Raw genomic sequence first — 20,916 nt, forward strand, 5'->3', positions numbered from 1 at the left:
AATTGTAAGATGGATTGTTGAAAGTTTTACACGTCCCTTAGATTAATGATCTGTAAATATATGCATACATAGAGCAATACGGCCAGGTAGGCAATGTTAGCCTTACTGCCCAATCCTATCTAGAAATATTGGTAGTTTCAGCGGACCTTCCAACTCAGAAGTAAAAGTCTCTATACTACCCTCTCACTTCGTTTGAAATCCAATCACTTGACCCATCAGTTAAGGCAGGTAAATCAAGTGTACTTTGGGGTTTTCTAATATGTATTAATCCGCTGCTAGTTAAAGGAGGATGTAGACACTGTGAATTCACTAAATATTTCTGTACTCCAATTGTCACAACTCTGTTTAATATTATGAAGAGTTAATGCATGTTGGGAGATAAAGCCCATCAATACCAGGATTATGTTCTTAAAGTGACAATTTCTGTTTAACACTTTTTTTATGCTATGCAGGGCGAGCTGCAGCCCTGCTCTGAAAGTTCTACTTCTCTATGTTCACTCACCTTCACGGTTAGTAAGAACTTTATTGGGCACATTGCACACTTAAAGAGTGCTACATATATTTAATGGGATACTTTCATGGGAAACCACTTTTTTTTTTTCCAAGACACATCAGTTAATAGTGCTGCTCAGCAGACTTCTGCACTGAAATCTGTTTTTCAAAAGAGCAAACTGATTTTTTATCTAATTTTGAAATCTGACATGGGGCTAGATATATTTTCAGTTTCCCTTGTGCCCCCAGTCGTGTAATGGGTGCTCTTTCAGTCAGTCAGCTTCAGTCACTTTACTGTTGCGCTGCAAGTTTGAGTGATATCACCCCTCCCTTCCCCCCCAGCAGTCCATCAGCAGAACAATTGAAAGGTAACCAGATAACAGTTCCCTGGTAGATATAAGTACAGCACTCAATAGTAAAAATCTATGACCCACTGCAACTCCTTCAGTTAAGGCCCCCATAGACGCGACGATTCTTCTTTGCGAAACGACCGATTTCAGCGCAGCCCGACCGATTCGTCAAATTATCGTGCGGTTAGTGGGATTCAAACGATCGAACATCTTACGATTTTTCGTCCGACATCTGCCAGGAAATTGATCGGCCAGGTTAAAAAATCTTTGTCGGTCCCAGTACAATCTATGGATGTTTGCAGGGCCAAGCAGGCAGCTCCCCTTTGTTTTCCTGGTAAATTGGTCGTTTTAGTTGATGGACAGTTCGAACGTTCGTACGATGGTTCTCAGAAGATCTTGGTCTCACGATGTGGATTGGATCTGTTGAAAATCTGTACATCTATGGCCAGCTTTAGACTGACTAGGAGAAACAACAGCCTGTCAGAAAGCAGTTCCATAGTGCAGCACTGGCTCTTTCTGTAAGCACATGACCAGGCAAAATTACCTGAGATGGCTGCCAACACAGCAATATTACTTAAATAAAAATAAAAAAATTATATACACACACACAAACATATATAATTGCTAGTTCAGGATTGAAATTTTATACAGTGTAATTTAGAAATAAAAATTACTCCAAAAAATCTAGACAGAATCTTTAAACAAAAACGGTTGATTAATCTTCTTAAGAAGACAGGAATAGCATTGTTGGGCGGAATTCTCACTAAAGTACTTATACGCCCGTAATAACATTTTAGTTTGATTACTTTAGAGAGAAATGGAAGTTTTATGAGGGATTTATACTCTTTTAACTTCAATTACAAGTTATTGTTTTCTTATCGCAAAGGAAAATGTAAGATCAAAAAGGAAGCATTTTTTGCTCAATAAATGCATTGTGGGGATCAGTTTTGTCAGATTCAGGATCTTTTGCATTAGGATCTTTCTGCATTAACCTAAAAAATCCCTTTCTTAACACAAAATTACCATCTGTATGAAAGTTTGGCATTAAACATTATACAGATACATTGTTTACCCACAGTAACAAAAACCTGTTACACAAAGAAACAGCTGTACAGTGCTTTTGCTCTACCCCTCCCCTTATTGGCTCAAGACATGCTGGGAGACTGTGATTAATTTGCCTAATCAAAAAAAAAAAAAAAATCAATACAGCAGAACACCAAGGGGACCACATCAAAATGCTGCTAATTCAGGGAATATATTAAATCTGGGAAAGAAAAATGCAGGTTATCTAAAAAGCAGGGATGCACCTAACGCACTATTTTGGATTCGGACGAACCCGTTGCTAAAGATTTGGCAAAATACCAAACTGAATCCTAATTTGTGTATGCAAATTAGGGTGGGAAGGGGAAAACTTTTTTTTACTTCCTTGTTTTGTGACAAAAAGTCACGTGATTTCCCTCCCTGTCCCTAATTTGCATATTCAAATTAGGATTCAGATTCGGTTCTATAGATATAGATATATTTATATAGATATAGAAATCCAAAGAATCCGCACTCACAGGTCTTATGCGTAAAAAAAGATTTTATTGCAAAGCTTACAGCCTAACGTTTCGGCCTCCTCCGAGGCCTTTCTCAAAGTCACTTTGAGAAAGGCCTCGGAGGAGGCCGAAACGTTAGGCTGTAAGCTTTGCAGTAAAATCTTTTTTTACGCATAAGACCTGTGAGTGCGGATCCTTTGGATTTCTGTGGATAATAATTTTGATACTGCACCCAGGCATATGAACTTTTTATTCGAGAGTGCTGGCTTTCCATGGTGCTATTTATATAGATATAGATATTACACAACTTATGCATAAACTATGCGTCGGCTTATGCATACTTTGTACAAACTTTTATAGGAAATTTAGATAGAAAAAGAAACCCCACCAATAGTTGCTGTTATATAATTATCAAGTTTGACAGAGAATTCTAATAAGTGTTCAACCGTTCTTGTATAAAAAATTAAATAAAGTGCTGAGCAATTGAAATAAAGTGCTAGTGCAGTTATTGTTAAATTAAGTTATCCTAAATAACAAAGTGAGAAAATTTATAAGAATAATCAATTTCTATGAAGTTAAGTTCATCTATAAATTAATAATACTTCATAAATTCATCCAAAAATTAACTAAGTATAATTCATCAAATAATTTTGTACAAAAAAAAAAAAAAAAAAGGGTGAGTTTAAGATATTTAAATTGATATATCAGAGCTCAAAATTGATCATCAATTAAAGTGGATCTGTCATCGAGACACAAAAATCTGTATAATAAAAGTCCTTTTCAAATTAAACATGAAATCCAATTTCTATTTTTTATTAAAGCATTCATAGCTGTTGTAAGCTCATTTAAAAATCTCAGCTGTCAATCAAATATTGTCTGCCCCTCCTCTATGCCAGTGGCATAGAGGCGGGGCAGACAGACAATTACTTTCACTTTCCATTCAGCACTTCCTAGATGTCACTGCTCTCCACACATTCCCCCGTTCTCTTAAAGGACCAGTAACATCAAAAATTTTTTTACAAAAATTCATTAGTAAACATCAAAAAATAAACACCAACACAAATTAAACTTTTAAATTGTAAAGCCTTTATTAAAAAATAACTTACTGAAACTCCACTTCCGTTCTTCTAGAGAAAAGGCGAAAGGGCGACCATCCATTTTGCAGCAGTTGATTTCTCCTCCCTGGCTATCTCCCCCCGCCGCTCTGCTGGCAAGATGGGGCAGCACTTCTAAGCGATACACAGACATGTATACTCCAGCCGACGTCGCCATTGCCTGCCAGTTGCTCCACACCACTACACAGTATTGCTCCTCCGTCTCACCCTGACTTTTTTTTTTTCCTCCGCACCTTGCAGCTTCTTGCCTTGCTGCTCGACAAGCCCGGCTCCGCCTCCAGGAGAGAGCTGCTGCCCTGACATTTGCTCGTCTGTCCGCAGAGGCTGCTGAAGTGAAAAGTCGGAAGAGGATCGCTCGCCAGATTTGCCTTCTTCTCCCCACGCTGCCTACACTGCTCCAGCGGGGCAGCGCAGTGCGGGGGCTTGGGGTGCGGGAAGAAAATGAAAGCGCATTAGAGTAACTGCACTGTATTGAGCGCTATGTTGTGCCGAGGGAACTTTTTTTTAAACTGCGCTTTCAGTACAAACACTACATTTATACCTCTGTACCTTCTGCAAATTTGCCTCTGAATAAATATCCCCCACCCCTAACGAAACACAAAGATGCCAGGTATGATTGGCAAGAGTCAGAACTTAGAACACGCACTAGTCATGGTGCGAGCGCACACAGCATTGCGCACAGCATCTACTGACACGGGTGTGCGCAACTTGTTGAGAAGCAAGGCAAGAAGCTGCAAAGAAAAAAAAAAGTCAGGGTGTGGAGCAACTGGCAGGCAATGGTGACGTCGGCTGGAGTATACATGTCTGTGTATCGCTTAGAAGTGCTGCCCCATCTTGCCGGCAGAGCAGAGCGGCCGGGAGAGATAGCCAGGGAGGAGAAATCAACTGCTGCAGGATGGATGGTCGCCCTTTCACCTTTTCTCAAGAAGAACGGAAGTGGAGTTTCAGTAAGTTATTTTTTAATAAAGGCTTTACAGTTTAAAAGTTTAATTTGTGTTGGTGTTTATTTTTTGATGTTTACTAATGAATTTTTGTAAAAAAAAATTTGATGTTACTGGTCCTTTAACCGTTTAATTGTGTAGCCAGGGCAAGGAAATGGACATCAGGTCCCCCATTCTGGTGCACAAACAAGATTCTGAGATGATGCAAGACTTGCCTTAATAACACTGTCCACAAAATGGCTGCTTCCTGCTTGCTATAATTATGAATCCCCAGACTGAAGGAAACAAGATTCAAGTAATTTATATAGTGTAATTTAAGTTAATTTTGCTTGACTAATGTGATAAAATAGGATTTGGAATTTTCTTTTTGGGTGATGGGTCCCCTTTAAAGTGCAGTGCAATAAGTTAAAGTGTATAGCCTAGATAATTCATTGGCTAAATAAAAAGTAGTATAAAAATTACCAAACTTGAGAGTGGGTTAAAGAAATCTGTAGTCACAATCCATAAAATAGTTATTAGAAATTGGAAAAATAGATGGTGGAGTTGCCCCGTAAGCTAGCTGCCTGATTTTTTCTAGAACCTGGGACAAAGATAAGGCAGGACAGGGTAACCTGGGCTGTGGCCTTAAGATCCCCATAGACTCGACGATTCTTCTTGACGAACGACCGATAGGGAAGCCTGACCAATCCTTCGAAATTATCGTGCGGTTAGTGGGATTCGAACGATCGTACATCTTACGATTTTTCGGCAGACATCTGTCAGGAAATTGATCGGCCAGGTCAAAAAATCTTTGTCGGCCCCAGTGCAATCTATCTATGTTTGCAGGGCCAAGCAGGCAGCTCCCCTTTATTTTCCTGGCAAATTGGTCTTTTTAGTTGATGGTAAATTCGTACGATCGTTCTGAGAGAATCGTGGTCTCATGATCAGGCTCTGATCTTTTAAAAATCTCAACATCTATGGCCAGCTTTAGTATTTATCTTGCCCTAGATGTTTGAAGAGGCTAAGTAACCCTAAAAAGTCATAAACCGTCGGCCCCTTAGAATAGAAGGAAGTATGGAGAGGTTGTAAAGAAAAACGATTTGACCCAAAAGCACTTCGCCCCACTTCCGTTAAAATCAGAACCAGATTGGTGATTTATTAATTAAGTTTGTAAAAGGAAATAGATTTGAATCAAGAGAAGATTTCAGGGAACGCCGAGGTATGTTTCGCTAAAGAGCGTTGTCAAGGCGGCTAGTATTAATTGCCAATATTGACCGTAAACTCAAACATGCAGGTGCTACATGATTCCACAGACATTTAATATAAGGTGTTATATATATATATATATATATATATATATGAGATCTATGAATTTATTCACGTACTTTCAGAACACTGCTGGTTAGTCACATATATTTATTTTGTGACATCTTTCTTGGCACCTGAAGAGAAAAAGTATTTATCCTGTTAGATGTGGGCACTTCTGGTTTTTTCCCACCACTAGGGTGTTTAAAAAGGTCTTTGTTTGTCTGTTAATTCACTTTGAAAAAGGTCAAATTGCTGCCCCAAACGGTAGTTTTTTCCTCTGTGAAATAAAAAAAACTCTTAATGATTTAAGACCTGAGAGTGCGAGAATTTTTCTCAGTATGTATATATATCTCTATCTATATCTATCTACAGTATATATACACATATATGCACACACACACACACACACACACACACCCACATACACAGTTCCTCTTAAAGCAACTCTCTATGATGGTTTAGTGCCTGTTTTCAATCTCACTACCATCCTCCCATGTTACTAAACCCTTTTTCTTCCATCTACCTTTCTTCTATGGTGCACATTCTTGTGTTTTAGGCCTCTTTGTTTGTTGCTTTTCTTTCTCCCTTGAATATGTTACTATTTTTGTGTTTTCTACTTATTAAAATCAGAGGAATCTTTAAGCGTTTAAACATTAGGCTTTATTGCACATATTCTGTTGACTTTTTAAAAAAGGAAAACAAAAAGTGACAAAAGTAAAGCGAAAGCAGGAAACAGACCTTCAGAGGAAGGATCAGGACTATAAATGAAATAAACCCATGACAGAATATTGTTTGGTTTATGAACATAGATAGGTGCATAACAGCAGTTGCCAACAGCAACAAATAAACAATTAATGTTGAACAAAAGGAAATGAAAGCAAAGTCCTGATTGGCTGCCATTAGCAACTATACTAGAAATAAGCCTTAAAGACTTAATATGATGTAGCATTCAATTTAAGGGTGTATTACACATTGCTGCAGTTTTATATGTTGAGAGTGGGAAAGAAGTTAATATACTGGATAGCACGCATTCCAGGACACATACAATACAGAGGCATCAACTAAACCTTGAAAGAGTTGATCCTCCACTTCCTGCTCTTAACCATGTGACAGCGTTTTCAGGAGTTTAAAAGGTCAGAACTTGAAAGATCTGTCAATTATATTTTTTGACAACATTTTTTATATATAACTGGACACTAAGTTGCAGATAGTCGTGAAAGTTGTCTGCACTTTTCATTAGGATAGGAAATGTTTATGTTGCTGAATATTCTCTGCATAGCTCTTCATAAAAAGTCAGCTATTTAACGGATAATAATACAGGTATGGAATCCTTTATCCGGAAACCCGTTATTTAGAAAGCTCTGAATTACATTTTATACAAATAATCCAAATTTTAAAAAAATGATTCCTGTTTTTTCTGTAATAATAAAACAGTGCTTTATACTTGATCCAAACTAATATATAATTAGTCCTTATTCAAAGCAAAACCAGCCTAATAGGTTTATTTAATGTTTAATGGATTTTCTAGTAGACTTAAGGTATGCAGATCCAAATTACGGAACAATCCATTATCTGGAAGACTCCGGGTCATGAACATTCTGGATAACAGGTTCCATACCTGTACTTGAAAGGCATGTCCGACCTCCATAACTAAACTTGAAAGGCATGTCTGACCTCTGGAGGTCAGACATGCCTTTCAAGTATAGGTATGGGACCTGTTATACAGAATGATCGAGGACCTGGGGTCTTCTGGATTATGGATCTTTCTGTAATTTTGATCTTCATACCTTAAGTTGCACCACAAATGACAGCATCCTCCTAACATGTTACAGGCAGATATAGTGTTACACTAAATGGAAGACAATACTGTCAATAAACTAAAAGAGAAACTTGGAAAGCATAATAAATACAGAGAAAAAAAACCCCTGTGTGGTGATGAGCGACCGCTGACATGGTGGGTAAGATTCCCTGTAAAGATACATCAGAAATATGACAAATCTGTCACTGTGTGGATTTCAACACTCAGCATCTTTCTTTGAAGGAAAACTATACCCCCCCCAAACAATGTAGGTCTCTAGCTCATATGTAAAACCCTGCTTCATGTAAATAAACCATTTTCAGAAGAATATACTTTTCTTGTAGTATGTGGCATTGGGTAATACTAAATATAAAATTGCCATTTTAAAAACTAAGGGCAGCCCCCTGGGATCATACGATTCGCTGTGCACACAAACATGAAAAACAAACTATACTTGTTAAGTCACATGAGCCAATTAAAAGAGTTCTGTCTTTTGCTTCCACACTTCTTCCTGTTAAAGTTGGGGCTACAGTTTTACTGGTCAAGTGAGCTCTGAGGCAGCACACGGACCGTCACGAAATGGTGGTTCATGGCAAGAGATGTTTTTATGGAGTTCAAATGATTTAGCTTTATGTTTAGTATTTCCACTGACGTTGACATTCTGCAGTAGTGATGTGCGGGTCAGGAAAAACTCAACCCCCACCCACAAAGAACTTTACTCTACTATTGTAGTACTTACACCCAGACCTGTAACCACATCTTACCACTTGCGCGTTCTGTGAGCACCTCGGGTTGCAAGACAGGGAATATATAAGGCAGGGATCCCCAACCTTTTTTACCCATGAGCCACATTCAAATATAGAAAGAGTTGGGGAGCAACAAAAGCATGAACAAGTCTCTTCGGGTGTTAAATAAGGGCAGTGTTGGACTGGCCCACCGGAATACCAGGAAAAGTCCCGGGGGGCCCAGGTGTCAGTGGGCCCTCATGCTGCTAAACTTTTGGCCTATTTCATGGCCATTCCTTATTTCTATGAGAACAAAGAGGCTAATAGATGGAATCATTGATTATAGTATAAAGAAAACAGACTAGGAGAATAGAGGTTGATTGAGGATATGAAGAATATTATTACTGGGAGTGGGCCCCTGTTCTAAGGTTTTATGGTGGGCCACTGGTGTAAGGTTTTTGGGTGGGCCCCTGGTGTCCCAGTCCGACACTGGCTGTGATTGGCTGTTTGGTAGCCTCTATGTGGATTGGCAGCCTACAGGAGGCTCTACTTGGCACTATACTTCGTTTTTATGCAATTAGAACTTGCCTCCAAGCCTGGAATTCAAAAATAAGCACCTGCTTTGAGTACACTGAGAGCAACATCCAAGGGGTTGGAGAGCAACATGTTGCTCACGAATTACTGGTAGGGCGTCATTTATATACGGGCACAGTGAAGGAGTGTACTTCCCTGATCTGACCAGCACTCAATCTTAACCTGCAATAGTTGTCCAAATTTTAACCCAAATCCAGCCAACCAATGGTCACCCCACAGGTAACTGTGGGTTTCGGGTCAACTCCCACGTCACTATTATGCAGCTGGTTGTTAGCGTCCAATGTACCCACAGCAAGTAGTGGTATGAATCTTCAGGAAATAATAAAAAGTAACACTAAAACTGCAGCCTCACAGAGCAACAGAGTCTTGACTGCAGGGGTCAGTGACCCTCAACAACCAATTAGCATTTTAATTTGCATGCTGGTAAGAGGCAAAAAAAGAGAAATGCAAAAACCATAAAAATACAACAATTAGTCCAGTGGTAAAGTGGATAAGAATAAGACAAACATCCCAAAAGTTAACTTAAAGGGGAATTACCCCTTTCATGGTAGAACAGCAGAAGTGCTACAACTCCCATCATCCCCTAGTAGAAAACAGAGGGAGGATGGGGGAGGCTGTAGTTCAGCAACAGGTGGTTGTTATTGTAGCTGGCAGAGAGCTGGCTCCTTACCTTGTTCTTTTCGGCCGTCTCTTCTCCCCACAGTCTGTAAGGGTTTCTCAGCGCTCAGGAGCAGAGGAAGGGGTTCGGGGAAGGGGGTGGTTGATGGGACGAATGAAAGCGAACGAATAAATCGGTATTATGGCGAGTTGCTGCTGCAGTAATGATATGGATGCCTCAGCCTTCCCTCCAGCCCGGTCAGCCCCGGCTCTGTGAAACAGGAGAAGGAGGGGAGCCCGCCGGAGACACGCGCGGGAGGCTAGGGGGCATTACAAAATAGAAGAGCCGACAAAACAAAGAATGGGAAAAAGTGAACGAGTGGAGAAAAGGGGAGAAAAAAAGAGAAAGAAAAGAAAAAGGGGAAAAAAGGAAATGAAGGAAGGAAAAAAATGTCCAGACCCCTCCTCCTCCTCCTGGCAGGCTACGTGTAGCGTCAGCACACGGCGGCGCTCACGTTCTGACATCAGCCGCTGCAAAAACAAGTACGCGGCCTGACTCCCTTTTCTATTGGTTACTTGTCGCCAAGGCCTCGTGTAAACACAGGAGAGCAACTAGCCAATAGGAGCTGCCGTATGGCGAAGAGCCGCCCCTTTTAGTCTCGCGCTAAAGCGTGCGAGAAAAGCCGAAGTGTTTATGGGTTGAATGTATTGAATGGTATAAAAAGAAAAAAAAACAAAAACGAATAAGATAGATTTGAAAGATAGATTTAATTTGTTTGCCCGGTCTTTAGCGGGAACTAGTACGTAGAACGGTGACAAATGTTACAGCGGCGGTGCCTGCGTTTGATTTCTTGTATGACGTATTTCTGCGTCTTCCCTCGATGCAATTAGAGTGATTCACCGTAACACTCACTGGATCACAAATGGTTGCGCCTAGTCTGGGACATTCAGCCTAACAGTGATCCCACCCTAACCAGTAGCTCGTGAGCAACATGTTGTTCCACAACACATTGGATGTTGCTCTCAGTGGCCTCATAGCAGCCTCCTGTAGGCTGACAGTCCACATAGGGGCTACCAAATAGCCAATCACGGCCCTTATTTGGCACCCCAAGGACATCTTCATGCTTGTGTTGCTCCCCAACTCTTTTTTTTTTTTACATTCAAATGTGGCTCACAGGTAAAAAAGGTTGGGGACACATGAAAACAGATAGTTATGCCCTCATCTATATCCTGCTGCACTTATTGTAGTGAAAAGCCATACCTTGTTACTGAACAACTAAATGATTAGGGAGAAAATACGCTAATTGCGTCGTAATGTGACCATTATTTTTAGTTTCGTCCCACATTTCTATGAGCGTGGGTTGCTAGCCCGCCTCATCACTTGATCTCTGTGTATATCTATATCCGGATCTATATCAGGACTGGGACTAGGGGCACAAAGGCACAGTTTAGGGGCATTGTTAGGGGGCCCAGGAACGTCCCTCTTGTTTGTGAGTTTTTGTTGCTTAGGTGGGGGGCTGCTGTGCTGCACTTGTTCAGTCAGGCCCCTCTGCTGTCAGAGAGCTGTAGACTTTGGAAGGGAGGGCGAGAGCTCACACGCCAGCATGGTTTTCATGCTATAAACTTTTCTTTACTGTCGATTGGTCACTGAAGTCTAAGTCCTGGGAAAGCTGCATGTGGATTGGATAGACTGGAGAGGAAGTTCAAACTTGACCCATCCAATCCCTGTGCAGCTGTACCAGGACTTAGACTTCAGTGACCAATCGGCAGTACAGAAAGAGGCATCTAAGCCCTCGCCCACTCTTCTGAAGTCTGCATTCCCCTGACAGCACTGGGGGCTGTTAAAGGAACAGTTCAATGTAAAAATAAAAACTGTGTAAATAGATAGGCTGTGCAAAATAAAAAAATGTTTCTAATATAGTAAGTTAGCCAAAAATGTAATGTATAAAGGCTGGAGTGAACAGATGTCTAATAAAACAGCCAGAATCCAACTTCCTGCTTTTCAGCTCTATAACTCTGAGTTAGTCAGCGACTTGAAGGGGGGCCACATGGTACATTTCTGTTCAGTGAGTTTGTAATTGATCCTCAGCATTCAGCTCAGATTCAAAAGCAACAGAAATGACCCATGTGGCCTCCCCTCAAGTCTCTGATTGGTTACTGTCTGGTAGCCAGGGTAACCAGTCTGTGTAAACCAAGAGAGCTGAAAAGCAGGACGTAGTGTTCTCACTGACTTGTTATACATCAAATCACTCCAGTCTTTATACGTTAAATTTTTGGCTAACTAACTATATTAGAAACATCTTTTATTTTGCACAGGCTATCTATTTACCAAGTTTTTATTTTTACACTGAACAATTCCTTTAATGAAGTGAGTAAAGTATGGGTGAACCCTGGCCACCAATGTTTTTTTTTACTTCTGGGGGGGGGCACCAATGTTTCTTTTTTAACTTGTAGGGGGCCCTGGCTACCAATGTTTTAACTTGTGGGGGAGGGGCCTGACCACCAATGATTTTTGTTTAACTTGTAGGGGGGTGGCTCGCGACCAATGATTTTTTTTCACTTGTAGGGGGGCCTGGCCACCAATGTTTTTTCCAACACACCCTTATTCTCCAACACCCCCATTAAGAAAAGTGGTACGATCCAACATCCCCTCAAGAGAAGTGGTATGGTCTGACACCCCACCCTCAAGAAAAGTGGTACAGTCCGACAAATCCTCAATAAAAGTGGTATGTTATGACACCCCCAAGAAAAATGTCTGTACCACTTTTCTATAGGGAGTGTTGGACTGTACCAATTTTTTCTGGGGGGGGGGGTGTTGGACGATACCACTTTTCTTGAGGGGGTGTCGTGCTGTACCACTTTTCTTGATGGGGTGTCAGATCATACCAATTTTCTTGAGGGGTGTAGGACTGTACCAATTTTCTTGAGAGGGGTGTCAGACCATAACACTTTTTACTTGGGGCGTTTCCTATACTATTGAATAATTTATTGTCCATTTAAGATTCAAACCTTTTAGATGTGGTATCTACTGCACACTAAACTACCATACATAATGCAGTGATAATACTATTGTACTGATATTAAAAACACATTAAAAAACTGTATAAAATGTGTTTTTGCCATCTTATCTTTTATATAGTTTTCTTTTTGTAATGTCTAAGGCTTAAATATATTTTTTCATGTTTCCGTTTCTGGTCTTTATAATTTTTTTCTCTGCAGCATTCCAGCATGAAATGAAAAACTGTTATCCAACTTCCTCTGCCAACTAAGCAGTGGTTTAAAATGGAAGATGAATGCCAAATGGCCTATTTAAATGATAATAAAAAATAACAATAGATTTCAACTCTCAGAATGGATTTGTTTCCTGCCTGCTGAGTGTCACTTAGCTTTTCAATTTCAGGCAAAGAGAGAAAAAATATAAAAATGTAAGACTGGAAATTGTTTTCGAATATCTATGCTTATATCATGGTAAAAATTAATGAACAGTGTGAATTCCGTTGGTCTGTTAACCACTATTACTGAGCTAATATAGTATTATACAGTATGTGTTATTGTCTATTTCTAGGGAAATATAGACAATTATTTTCCCTCTGTTTGTAACAAGAAGGGCTTCAATTCCTTATGCTTATCTAAAGGAGCAGTACAACATATGCTGGAAAGATCTACACAGTCCATCATTTTCATCCAAAACAAGATTGGGCAGTTCTAGACCACAGCATATCGAAAATTAAAATGTAAAAATTAGATTTTATATAAGTTAATAGGTAGACTATTTTCAACATTCAAGCTGTAAAAATTCAAGTTTTTAAGTCGATATCCTGAAAATTAATGGTGTTAGTTTCGGGACCATCAAGTGTTTTTTTTTTTACAAATAAATGCAACCAAGTTTTGGCAGTTCAAGGTTTTTAAAAAAAATATGCAATGTTCGAATGTAAAAAAAAAATTGAACATGATGGGCCAACAAGCCTCTAGAGTGAGCAGATTGACACTAATGGCCCCACAGGTACTATGAGGCTTGGTTTTCCTAAACTCTATCTCAACTACTTTGCTTCACAATTGGCCTTTACTGGTTCCATCCCAACCCTGACAACTCTCTCACAGCTCTCCATGCTACTCTTGTCACTGGAAGCTTTAGATCATGGGACCCAAACCAAAAGGAACTTGTCTTTGAGGTGTATATATAACATTTTAGAAGTCTCCCTTCTGCTGACCTGCTATAAATTTGCAGAGTTCAAAGGCGCCATCTTCTGTTAATCTTTCTCAGCTGCCTATTCACCTTCTGTGAACAAAGCCCCCTGACTGCATATTATGTGCCGCAAGACCCTGTAACAGTACAAAGATCTTTGAAAACCATATATTTTTTGAAATTACACATTCTGACTAATACAATGGTAAACCACCCTAAATATAACTACCAAGGGTCTACTGAACAGTTTGATGACCAATATGCAAAGATATACCAAAGCAGGTGGCATGTATGGACCCAATGAAAATAGTGCACTGTGAACAAAGACCCCTGACTGCATATTATGTTCCATAAGACAACCTAACTGTACAAAGACCCTATTTTTGGAAAGTACACATTCTAACGAATACAAAATTGCTTAAAAAAAGTCTTTATACTCCAAACTACCAAACTGAAAATCTACACTAAAAAAACCTAATGTACAATACAATGAGGCAAATCAATGAAATAACAAAATAACCAATCCGACAGCATGGTTAGCGGTCAGAAAACTTGATCCAATAGCCATGCTGTGAAATTAAATATTTTTAGGAGAAAAACAAAAGGCAAACTGATAAAATGAAGAATTAAAAAAAAGTACGTGTGTTTGTGTATACATGTGAGCACAGATTTAAATTAAAAAGTGTGTAAATATGTGCAAAAGTGTGCAAAAGAAAGAAAAGCCAACTCTATTGCGCAGAATGTATTAGATACGTTCTTGGCACATCGCCTGCCAGCACGTATCTAACACATGCTTGGAAGGCAAAGCGTTAAATTGTTATCTTGTGTGTTGTAAAATGCACATGGGTGTATGTTTTGCAAGGCCAAAGGCTGCATGGCCAAAGGCAGTCCAAATTTTTTTCCAAACCAGCAACTCCTTTTTACAGCGTTGCTATGTCTGTGTGTAGTGTTTAATTAATAAACTTTGACTGGTTGGGATGAGCCAATAGAAGATGTTCATGGAAAATCTTAGGCAATGTTGACCTTTAGAGGGTAATTGGAAGTTACTGTATTTTCCACATCAAAACTTATAAAAGTTATGAACTTGACATAAGTTGTATTCATGGAATTCAAATATTTTCCTCCAAAACGGTAGTAAAAACCGAAAACTGAGATAATGCAGTTATGCCAAATTAACTGTTTCTCACTTTCATTTAATTCATTCATTCAACTCTATATCACAATGAATTGAATTGGGTGATATTGTGCATTTATTTTCGGAGGTAAAGACATCTTTACTTTATCAAACATTTATCGCACTGAATTAAATCAAGCCCATTGTATGCTAAGGGGCAGATTTATCAAGGGTCGAATTTCGAAGTAAAAAATACTTCGAAATTCAACCATCGAATTGAAATACTTTGAATTCAAATATCGAATTCAAACTTTTTTCATCGAATTTGGGTATTCTGCGGTCAAAGTAAAACCGTTAGATCGAATGATTAAATCCTTTGAATCGAACAATTTGAACGATTTTATCGTACGATTTTACTTCGACTTCAAAAAACGTAGAAAAATGCTGTAGAAGGTCCCCATAAGATAACATAGCACTTCGGCAGGTTTAATTTGGCGAAGTATTGAAGTCAAAGTTTTTTTTAAAGAGACAATACTTCGATTATCGAATGGTCGAATATTCAAACTATTTTACTTTGATTTGAAGTCGTAGTACCCTATTCGATGGTCGTAGTATCCAAAAAATTACTTTGAATTTTGAATTTTTTTACTTCGAAAATTCCCTCTAATTCATTTCAACCCTTGATAAATCGGCCCCTAAATGTGTAAATCTACCATAATGTGATCTGTACAACTTTGTATAATCAACGCCCGCTTCAACTGCAATGTCATTGTTCTGTTTTGTTTAGTTTGTTGCAAAATGTATAATAAAAACCTTTTAAAAAACAACTGAAACATAATCATGAAACATTCATATTTGAAACCTACATTTTAAAAAGATGGTAAAAAACTGCAAATGTAAAAAGGCTTTTTGTGGGATGCTACTTTAAAAACTAACTTAATATTTAAAACGCATTGTAAAACTATATATGTGTGTGTGTGTGTGTGTGTGTGTGTGTGTATCTGTATACGCTTACATAACTTCAAGTTAAAGGTTATAAATTATTATGGTGCAGATTTTAATAAATGAAAACTCACCCATGTTCTATTCATTCATTGAAAGTTAGAACTCACCATTTCATAAATACGGTTCCAAAAATCCCATAGGAATGAATAGAATGTGGGTGAGTTTTTATTAATCTAAACTCTCATTTTGATAAATCTGCCCCTATGTGTACAAAGATATACAAAAACCTTAATTTATACTGCCGATATTTGCCGAAGGCTTGTGTACAAAGAGGAATGCTTCCATTTATTTCCTTAAAAACAAAAGACCATATTTAGTACGGTATAATACCTGTTACCAGGAATGTTCGGGACCTGTGGTTTTCTTGATAAGGGATGTTTTCATAAACAGGAACTCCATACCTAAAGTCTTCAAAAGACTATTAAAACATAAACCCAATAGGGTTTTTTTGTCCCCATCAAGAATTAATCTTGGGATCAATTACAAGGTACCATTTTATTTTTACAGAGATAAAGGAATTCAGAATTATTTGATTAAATGGAGTTTGGGAGAAATGCCTTCCAGTAATTTGGAGATTTCTGGATAACCGGTTTCTCACACTCATACTTTCCATAAAGATTATACATTATGAAGTTTGTCTGCATTCCTCATTATTTAGAACTAATTTTATACTAACTGGCATGGCTGGTGAAACGTTCTCATCCCTCACTTGGGGGCAGCACAGGGCTAAAGGATGGGCTGCCTGCTTGTTGCTGTATGTTGCCTACCCATACAGAAGGCTGTATTCTGGCAGCCACAAACAGTGTTTCACAAATTTAAAAAAGTATATTGGGTAGTTATGATAAAGTATTCAACAGTCATAGTGTCAACAAGTGAATACTTAATGCAATGCCCTGTATATATAACCAATTAAAAAATATATCATGCACATTTACTTACTCATAGCGTTTTATTAGTGCAAAAAAACTCAAATCAAAAATAAATGTTAAAATGTAGCACACCACATGGCAGTGTCATTTCCCATTCTGTATACCCTGTCAGCCTGGGATGTGACACTGCTGTTTGGATTGCGTGCTTTTACTGAAATGCTTGTGGTGATTCCAAGGCTTACCTATTTTCGATCATTTTGTTACACATGTCTTGAAGCAGGAAAATGAAAATCAGTTGAAAAATAAAAATTTTGCTTAAAGCAGAAGGAAAGTTGTTTACCACTTTGGGGTGCCAAATGTTAGGCATTCCCCAAGTGAATGTATTTACTTACCTGAAACCCCCGGACTGGTGCTCCTATCAGCAGAAAACTGCAGCGGCCCAGGGTTATACAAGTGAGCACCACGGAGCGATCCTCTTCCAGCTTATTTTTCTTCAAGTTTTCCAGGGTAGACGCATGCACAGTAGAATGAAAAAGCCGACTTTTTAGTTAAAGTTCGGCTTTTCTCTGTAATGCACAAAGAAAGAAGAAACTGGAAGAAGAGTGTTCCGTGGTGCTCACTGGTATAACCCCGGGCCAGTGCAGTTTTCTGCTGATAGGAGCACCGGCCTAGTGTTTCAGGTAAGTAAATACATTCACTTGGGGATGCCTAACATTTGGCACCTCCAAGTGGTAAACAACTTTCCTTCTCCTTTAAAGGAGAAATCAACCTGTGGGGAAAAAAACCCTACCCACCACCCCAGGAAGCCCTCCCTCCCTCTCCCCCCAGGCAGCCCTCCCTCCCTCTCCCCCAGGCTAACTACCCCCCCCCCCGGGAGATGCCCCATATTCCATACTTACCCCTCGGCGCAGATCCTTCCAGTGAAGTTCCACTCCTACATCAATTTCTGTGTAATTCCGTGCATGCGCAGTTGTCGCAAAATGAACTTTGTTCATTAGCTGGCTCATGCGACCTAACATGTACATGTGCCCTTGGTATGTTTGTATGAACCGTGAATCATATGGTCCCAGGTAGCCCTTAGTACTTTCCTGTTTAGGATTACCCAATGGCACATACTACAAAAAAGTATATTATTATGAAAATTGTTTCTTTGCATGAAGAAGGGGTTTACATATGAGCTGTATCATGCAATATTTTTCTAGAGACCTACATTTATAATTTAAATAGAGCTACATGGAAAATTACTGCCGTATTTTGGGATAAAACATCTTTGCAAATCAGATCCTGTAACTGTACCTTCAAATCAGAATTCTGCTTTGCAATCTCTACAGTGGTGAAATCAAGATTAAATGCAATCAGGCCCGAGAAGTTCATTAGAGTCCAAGGTTGATTATGATACCAGGGTAGGAAATCATTGAATCATACGATTTGTTAGTTGGAAGCCACAATGTGAACAGTTATCAGAACAATTGAAAATTACACAATAATGGTGTTAATAACATTTAGGGGGTTATTTATGAAGAAGCGAATTAGTGAGGTTTGTGAGTTTTTTTCAAACTCGACTAAACTTTAAAGTAAACTTCAATTTAAACAAACGAGAATGTTTGTTTATATATGAACAAATCAGAATGTATCAATATATAGATGAAATTTTAGGGCTTATTTATTGTATCAAAGTCAGATTTTTCTGATTATTTCATTCTAAACATTTCGACCAAACTAGAATCCTCTAATGGACCTTATTTACACTAAATGGACCGATTTAATCAGATCAGGGACAAACACGAAAAAATCGAGCAAAAATACAAATTGCACGTTTTTTTCCGAATTGTTTTTTTTTTTCAGGCTTTTTCCCGAAAAGTATAGAATATATAGGATATGGGTCTCCAAGTATGTAAATAATAACTCACCACATATGGGAAGTGGCCCAAGTGCACTGCCCTGAGTCCTCAGCATAGGGAGCTGACAACCGGAAATTCTTTGAAGCAGGCACTCCAAAAAGGCAAACTTCCAACAGGCATAGTTTTCAAAGTGAAAAAGTAATTTATTGTGTCCACAGCCTTACGCGTTTTGTGTTAACAAACACTTAATCATAGGCCTATGATTAAGTGTTTAATGCGTAAGGCTGTGGACACATTAAACTACTTTTTCCCCAAAAGCCAAAATTTAAAAAAAAGTAAAAATGATCATGGCCAAAATGCAAGTGTCAAATGATCAGATGTACTGTACCTCTGTTTTTTTCTTGAAAGCTACAAATAAATTTATATCAAATAGTTTGATAATAAAATTAACATTATTTAATATTAAAACCCTATGTAATGAGAAAACCATTCAAACCTATCAACACCTAGTACCTTATTTTTCTATCATGCCTTCTAATGGAATGACACAATGCTGATACAGGCATAAGATCTGTTATCTGGAGACGTGCTTTCCAGAATCCTCCGAATTAAGGGAAGGACATATCCCTTTGACTCCATTTTTAAATTAAAAGTGATTTCCTTTTTCTCTGTAAAAATTAAACAGTACCTTCGATCCGAAATAAGCTCATGTATCCATATTGGCGACAAAACAATCCTGTTGGGTTTAATTAGGGGGTTATATATCAAAGATCGATTTTATGAGGTTTTTTTTTCTACTTTGAATAAACTCACAAGTCAAATGTTTGCTTATTTATGAAAAAACCTGAATGTAAAAAACTCGATTGATTCAGAATTTTTGCATCTTTGGGGCATAATAAATCTATTTTTTTCCCTCATAGAATGTGAGCTTTTTAGTGAAACTACACTCGAAAAACTTGAATTTTAGAGAAAACACCCCTGTTAGATACATGATAGCCATCACACTAGGTACACCAGGTTTTGTCAATTTTTGTTTGTGCTGTGACACCACAAGAACCTCAAACTTTTCAGGTATCCTCCTGAAATACTGTGCAATGCAATTATGGTAATGAAGGTATGGTACCTGTTATTCCAGAATGTTTGGAAACTGAGGTTTTCCAGATAAGGGGTCTTTCCTCAATTTTGGTCTACATACATTAATTCTACTGAAATATATTTTAAACATTAATTAGATCCAATAGGATTGTTTTGCCCTCAATAAAGATTAGGTATATATTAGTTGGGATCACGTACAAGGTACTGTTTTATTATTACAGAGAAAAAGGAAATAATTTTTTGGAATTGTAATTATTTGATTAAAATTTAGTCTATGGGAGGGGGCGGAGTTTACCTGCTAACCAAGATGGCCGCTTGAGAAGAGCGCTCCGTCATTAAGGAGTACTGAATGAGGGAGAAATAAGAGAACATTCCTCCCAAGCTCTATAATTTTACAGATCAGTACCATTTAAATGAGGGGGCCAAGAAAACGTACAAGAAACAATAGAAAGCAGTCACCGCTTTCTTTAATCCTGCCTCACCTAAAGCTGCAGCACGTGAGGACGCTGACACCAGCGCCATCTTGGATATACAACGCAGCCCAAGAAAGGCAGCACCGGAGATCATGGCAGATAAGACTTCGGAGCAGGCACCGGCTACAGCAGCCCAGATTAAAGAAATGCTTCAGGAAATGAAGCACACCCTGCAAAATGACATCAAAGACCTGGGCGACCACACGGCACACCTGGAAGACAAAATGGGTGAGTTTGCAGAAGCCCATAATGAGCTAGTGGACACCCAAAGTAAGAGCCAGACAGAAATTGAGCGCCTTTCGGACAAGGTGATAGACCTGGAGGATAAATCCCGTAGGAACAACCTACGGTTTAGAGGTATACCAGAGTCTGTAATCCCCAGAGACCTGGAACAAAATATCACTGCTTTGCTCAAAGCAGTGTTACCAGACTTACTTGCCCTAAAACCCGCAATCAACCGCATACATAGGGTCCCAAAACCCAGGGCAGCTCCTGATAATGCACCTCAAGTACTGGCCAGGTTTGTGTTCTATCAAATAAGGGACAAACTACTATCTCTGACACGTAAAAAAGAAAGTTGGCTAAAACAGTACCAACAACTAGAAATCTACATGGATTTATCAACCTTGCTAAAACGCAAGGCTTTTGCAAAGATAACCAAAATATTGAGACAGAACAGCATTCCATACCGCTGGGGATACCCAGTTAAATTGATAATCCAACGTAATGGGACACCTACTACACTCTCCACAGTACATGAGACAAAGAAGGCCCTTGCCAGATGGGATTTACCCACAGTTGCGGATCAAGAGCATCCTGCAAGACGACAATCGCCTCCTCACACACCAAGGAGGGTACAAAATGAATGAAATGAATAGATCTCTCCCATACTTTAT

The 20,916-nt window shown here is 38.9% G+C and overlaps 1 protein-coding gene across 7 annotated transcripts in view; it reads right to left on the bottom strand.

The window, feature by feature from the left end:
- r3hdm2.L (R3H domain containing 2 L homeolog) overlaps window positions 1-9,966 on the bottom strand; it is an 83,009-nt gene extending 73,043 nt beyond the window's left edge. For 3 of the 7 annotated variants that reach the window (XM_041581094.1, XM_041581090.1, XM_041581091.1), the window contains exon 1: window positions 9,511-9,966. The gene's annotated coding sequence lies outside the window, so the exon portion shown is untranslated. 7 annotated transcript variants of the gene reach the window in all.
- Between the last annotated feature and the right edge of the window lie 10,950 nt (window positions 9,967-20,916).

The sequence above is a fragment of the Xenopus laevis genome, chromosome 2L (genome assembly GCF_017654675.1).
Source record: "Xenopus laevis strain J_2021 chromosome 2L, Xenopus_laevis_v10.1, whole genome shotgun sequence".
NCBI lineage: Eukaryota > Metazoa > Chordata > Amphibia > Anura > Pipidae > Xenopus > Xenopus laevis.